Consider the following 6,000-nt stretch of genomic DNA (forward strand, 5'->3'; position numbering starts at 1 on the left):
CAGCTGGGTTTACCATCTACTCTGGGTAAATGAAAATTAAGCAGCATAAGCCACAGTTTCACCTCCACTGTGGATTATTCTCTGATAACAGAGGTACAGGGGCTGGGGAGATGGCTGAGTAGGAAATGCCAGCACAGCCCAATCTGTGAGTTCCAGGTTCAGAGAGAGACTGTGGAGGGCTGTGGCTAAGCCTGGCAACTCAAGTTTGATCAGGTTGAGGTGGCTCAGGGGGGAAGGCACTTGCCATGCAAGCCTGAGAACCTGTGCTCTACCACAGATGCATGTAGAGAAAAGGCTGGGTGTGGTGGTACACACCTATCACAGATGCATGCAGAGAAAGGCTGGGTGTGGTGGTGCACACCTATCACAGAGGATGTAGAGAAAGGCTGGGTGTGGAGGTGCACACCTATCATAGATGATGTAGAGAAAGGCTGGGTGTGGAGGTGCACACCTATCACAGAGGATGCAGAGAAAGGCTGGGTGTGGTGGTGCATATCTATTACAGATGATGTAGAGAAAGGCTGTGTGTGGTGGTGCACACGTATCACAGATGCATGCAGAGAAAGGCTGGGTGTGGTGGTGCACACATATCACAGATGCATGCAGAGAAAGAGCTGGGTGTGGAAGTGCACACCTATCACAGATGCATGCAGAGAAAGGCTGGGTGTGGTGGTGCACATCTATAATCCCAACACTGATGGGGAGTCAGGTGGATCCCAGTGCCTTGATGGCCAGCCAGTCCAGCAGAAAAGGGTACACTCAAGGTTCACTGGGAGACCTTGCCTCAAAACAGACAGACAGACAGACAGACAAATACTAAGATGGGAGTGGTTGAAGAAGATATTAAACATCAACCTCTGGCCTATACACACACAGGATGTACAGTCATGTACTACATTACTGTATCATGGTCAAATGTAGTTGCATAAACTATGGTGTTACCATAAAATTTATGGCTTGATGACATACATCCTAGCCACCTTGGCTTGGTAAGTCTGCCTGCACAACAGCCACACACTGCATTTCATTTTTTCTTTAAAAATGTCCTTTACAGCTCATGTTTTATTTTTTAATTAATTAATTTTAATGTATGAATGTTCTGTCTGCATGTACACCTGCAGGCCAGAAGAGGGCATCAGATTCCATTAGAGATGGTTGTGAGCCACCATGTGGTTGCTGGGAATTGAACTCAGGACCTCTGAAAGAGCAGCCAGTGCTTTTATCCACTGAGACATCTCACCAGTCCCACACATACTGCCTTTCTAAGAAGAGGTCTCCCTAAATGACTGTAGCCAACAGCCAGGCATGATTGCCACTAGAGGTAATACTGGACAGTGAGATTGAAGAGCAAACAAAAAGCAAGGGTCTCTGGAGCATAGACCTCTGAAAGCCAACCCCTGCAAAGCCAGGATATCTACACAGTGAACTATTCTGGAAGAAGACATGGGGTTTTCTTTTGGTCCTCTCTACCTATGAGTTCTACAACTCCTCAATACGACATACCAAGCAGGAATCTAAACCACAGAAGCCATGCCAAGAACATTAGTACCTTGTGACTACAGGTTTTGAAATTGTGTGTGTGTGTGTGTGTGTGTGTGTGTGTGTATGCCTGTGTGTGCATGTACGTGCAGAGGTCAGAGGATATCTCAGGTGTCATTCCTCAGGTGCTATCTACTTTGTTTTTTTTTTTTTTTTGAGAAGGATCCCTTATTAGAGCTTGGGGTTCACTCACTGGGGAGACTGTCTCTGCCTCCCCAGGTCTGTGGTTTCATGTGTGTGTCATTACACCTGGCTTATTATGTCAGTTCTGGGACTCGAACTCAGGTTCTCCTATGGCTATCATTTTATCAACTGGGGCCACCTCAGCCCTGTACCATTATCAAGTATGTGTCACCAGGAGGGGGTGTCTGACCACAAGACAATTCTCCCTTGATTAAATAGGACCCTCATCAACTCTACCTCCCATCTCGTTCAGATACAGTTCTGCTTGTCAGGAGATGGCTCAGCGAAGGTCACACCCATGGCTGATATGAAATGAAGCAACTGTTGTTCAGTCTGACTCAAATAAAGCAGCTATAAAGAACACAAAACCAAACTCCCCAGTAGTTGAGACTGGCCATTCGGTACAACCCCCACACTGCCACTTCAGCCATGTCCATTCACCTTTGGGTGCTTCATGTTAGGGGAGGTCGTCTCCTTTGCTTTGCTCTGGGTTTTGAAGAGTCAAGGGATGCTTTGCCAGACACAAAGTCAGTTCAGAAGTTCTGTGTGGGGGATGGGCATGCACACACAAGTGTAACTATACACACGTGGAAGCCAGAGTTCGGGTGGTCTTGTTCAATTTCCACTTTATTCTTTTTTAAACATTTATTTATGTGTATAGACCTGTGACTGCATGAGGCCAGAAGAGGGCGTTGGATCCCCAGAAATGGGGTTACGGGAGGTTGTGAGTTGCCCATTGTGTTGGAAATCACAGAGCAGTGTGAGCTTCTAACCAGAGTCATCTCTTCAGTCCCTCCACCTTCTGACAGCCAGCGTCTTTCAGTCAACTCGAGTTCCCTGCTTCAGCTAGGCTGGCTGGCCAAGGAGCTTCAGGGACCCACCTGTCCCCACCTCCCCAGGGCTGGGACTAGGAGTGAGGGCTGCCACACCCAACATTTTCATGTGGGTGCCAAGGAGGCACTTTACCCCTGAGTGGGCCACTTCCCAGCCCCCAGAAACCTTTTCTACCGTGAGAGGTGGCCTGCTGGGAACGAGACACCCCAGCTCTCATCTCATCTTTCTGAGGGGAGGAGGGAGAGGAAGAGGAGGGCTGGTGTGAAGGCGCTCTGTGGAGACGCGCAGGCCGCATAAACCACCATGTCGTCAGCCAGTCCCGGGGGCCTGTGTCTAATGGTGGTGACAGGAGGAGAGAACAGGGCTGTGACTGGGAGTTGGGCTCAGCCAAGTCAATCTGTCCTTTCATTTCTGTGTTTTTGAACAAGTGCCCAGAGGCAAGGGCCACGGCTACAGTTAGCTGAGGAGTAAATCACTGAATAAATTCTATGGCCAACAAGGGACAGAACAGGGACTGCCTGCTGCTGTTTTTCTTTCCCCTCCTTTTTGAGGGGCGCCGAGGGGGGCTGGGGGGCAGCCTGTGCATCCAAAGTGTCCTGAATTATTCTGTTATTCTCAAAGGCCAAGATTTTTTTGTAACAGAGAAAGAAAAAAAGAAGAAAATTACTTATAAGCTTTATCACCTAACAATACCCACCACTGGTTGGACTTTCTTCACCCTTCAGGCCTATGGATAGTTTTTGGCTTCAAACTAAAATGGATCCTTGTTACATTTACTCTGGTTGTGTATGTGTGTGTACACACACACACTCAGGTTTTTGTAGCTATACATGCATCTATGTGCAAGTGCCCGTGTGTGTGTGTGTGTGTACGTGTGTGTGTGTGTGTGTGTGTGTGTACACCAGAGGATGCCCTTGGCTATCACTTCTCAGGCTGCATGTACAGTTAAAAGAAAAGATGTATTTATTATTTTTATGCACATGAGCGTTGGCCTCCACATATATATGGGCAGCACATGCATTTCTGGCGCCCTTGGAAGCAGGAAGAGGGTGGTAGAGCCCCTAGGTCAGGAGTTACAGGCAGCTGTGAGCCGTCATATGGCTGCTGAGAACTAAACCAAGTTCCTCTGCAGGAGCAGCAAGTGTTTCTAACTCCCGAGCCACCTCTCCAGCCCCCAATTTGTTTTCTGAGACAGGGTCTCTTAGAGTTCACCAAGCAGGGTAGCCTGGCTGGCCAGTAAGCCCCAGGGGCCCTCCGGTCTCTGCTCTTCCAGCATTGGGATTACAAGTGCACACTACCTTGTGTGTGTGTGTCGGGGGGGGGCACCTCCCCTCCCACTACCACCAGACAGGCTTTCTCTATGTAACAGCCCTGAATGTCCTGGAACTCACTCTGTAGACCAGGCTGGCCTCAAACTCACAGAGATCCACCTGCCTCTGCCCCCGAGTGCTGGGATCAAAGGTGTGCACCATCACTGCCCGGCTTTGTGTGGCACTTTACCAGGGATCGAACTCAGGCCCTTCTGCTTGTACAGGAGGCTCTTGACCTGCTCGCTGAGCCTTTGCACCAGCCCATAATCTGGATTTTAAAGCTGCACATAGATCGTGGCTATGTCTTTCAAATTTTTACCAAAACTGATGTTCTTAAATGGTTCTGATGCTTGGCTCATTGAGAGAGCAGGCTGGGCACAGACTAGGGAAGCTGTAATGTGCAGTGGAGCCAGAAACATGAGTGTCTGAGCTGTCCACAGATGCACACCCGAGTGAACTGTCCCAGTGTCCAAAAGCACTTCAGGAGGGAATAACCTCGGGAAGAGAACCCTCCCGAGGGCTGATCCTCACAGCGAAGAGCCTCGAGGCTACTCTGACTCGCAGGTTTGTCCAGAAGCAAAAGCCTTTTTAACTTAAAGACAAAAAAGGCAGTTTGCATGGAAAACGGCCCCTGTGATTGTCCTTGGAGTAAAACTGCATGGAGGCGCCCATCTGCAGCGAATGCTGACGTGTTCGCAGGGAAGAGAACCGGTTCATTATGGTCAGGCTAAGTTCTGCCCCGTCATCTCCAGTCTCTTTCTGATCATGCGGTGTCTGTGAGCCCCTAACCCTGGCAGAAGCCCAGAGTGAGGAGATCGATCAGTAACAGTGACTGTAAGCATCAGAGTGGCTTGAGATCTCTTCAAACGCCAAGGATAGACGTTCTTCAGAAAGCAAAGAGTAAGCCCTCGGCCTCACAAAGCACTGCACTCAGGGCTGGAGACTTCTTCATAAGCCTGGCTCACTTAGTCCAACCTCGAATCTCTATGTAGGAGACAGTGGTCCTCCCTGGCCCCTGTCCTCCCGAGTGCTGGGATTACTGGCATGGACTACCCCACCAGGTTTATGAGGCGATGGAGATGGAACCAGGACCTCCGGCAGAATAGGCAGACACTATCAACAGAACCACATCCCAGGCCCAATTCTGAACTTTTCCTACCCTTCCCTGATTTGTTGCATGAACCAAACACTGAACAGATAGTACCCTTTGATTTCATTTCAATTCATTCAAGAGATAATGGCTACCATGTACTAAGTTCCATCTACGAATGAAACAGGCACCCTCCCACAAGCTTTGTAGAACCCAGACAACAAGAAGGGAAGAAAAAACACAAGAGGAGGATGGGTGTTGGGAGATGAAAAGTTATGGAGGAAATAAGGCAGGCGAGGAGTGAGGAAGAGAGGATCTGCACTTTCAAATGGGATCAGGGCAAATTTCACCGAAGGGTCATCCCAGTTACAGATACAAGGGAGTAGTGGTGGTGGAGTCTAACTCGGGGGAGAATATTCCAGAAAATGTAACAGTCTCTGCCAAGGTCCTGGGGTGGAAATGTGCCCGGCATAGTTGGAAAAACACGAGGGAGGTCAGAGGGAAGTAAGGAAGCACATCAGTGAGAGCTGAGGCCAGGCTCCCTCCCCTGTGGCCGGAGTCTCCTAGGATGCTGGACTGGTTTACATCTAAGCCACGGCAGTGACTCCACACACAAACAAGAAATCTGCACACCTGACTTTGCTCAGGGAACGAGGAAGGACTTGGAGGCAGTGGTGGCGACCACAGCGCTGAGAAGCGGCTTCAAAGGCTCCCGAGATGTTTGCAGGCTAGGGAAATCAGGTCTGAGCTGAAGCTTGCCTGAGGCGGGGTGGGGGTGTCTCAGTGTTGCTGCTATTGCGACTTTAAGCCATAGTCTCCAGGGAAAGATGGGGGGCGGGAGTCAATTAGATAGTCAATTTCTAACCTGGGCAGCATCGTTACAGGAGCCAGATGAAACTGTGAATGAGGGTGCTGTGAGCTAATTAGAGCTATCCGAACAAGGGCTGAGAAACAGTGCCAGTCATCAATTCTGGGGCTCTTTCTTTCTTAGGTGGTCCCATCAAATACCTTCTCTATTTCACTCTGTGTGGGTAAATCGTCTTT

General features: G+C 49.4%; 1 protein-coding gene across 1 annotated transcript in view; it reads right to left on the reverse strand.

Moving 5' to 3' along the window:
• Positions 1-6,000, reverse strand: part of Mgat5 (alpha-1,6-mannosylglycoprotein 6-beta-N-acetylglucosaminyltransferase) — a 265,798-nt gene that overhangs the window by 74,867 nt on the left and 184,931 nt on the right. The gene's annotated exons all lie outside the window — the stretch shown is intronic.

The sequence above is a fragment of the Peromyscus eremicus genome, chromosome 15, assembly GCF_949786415.1.
Source record: "Peromyscus eremicus chromosome 15, PerEre_H2_v1, whole genome shotgun sequence".
Lineage (NCBI taxonomy): Eukaryota > Metazoa > Chordata > Mammalia > Rodentia > Cricetidae > Peromyscus > Peromyscus eremicus.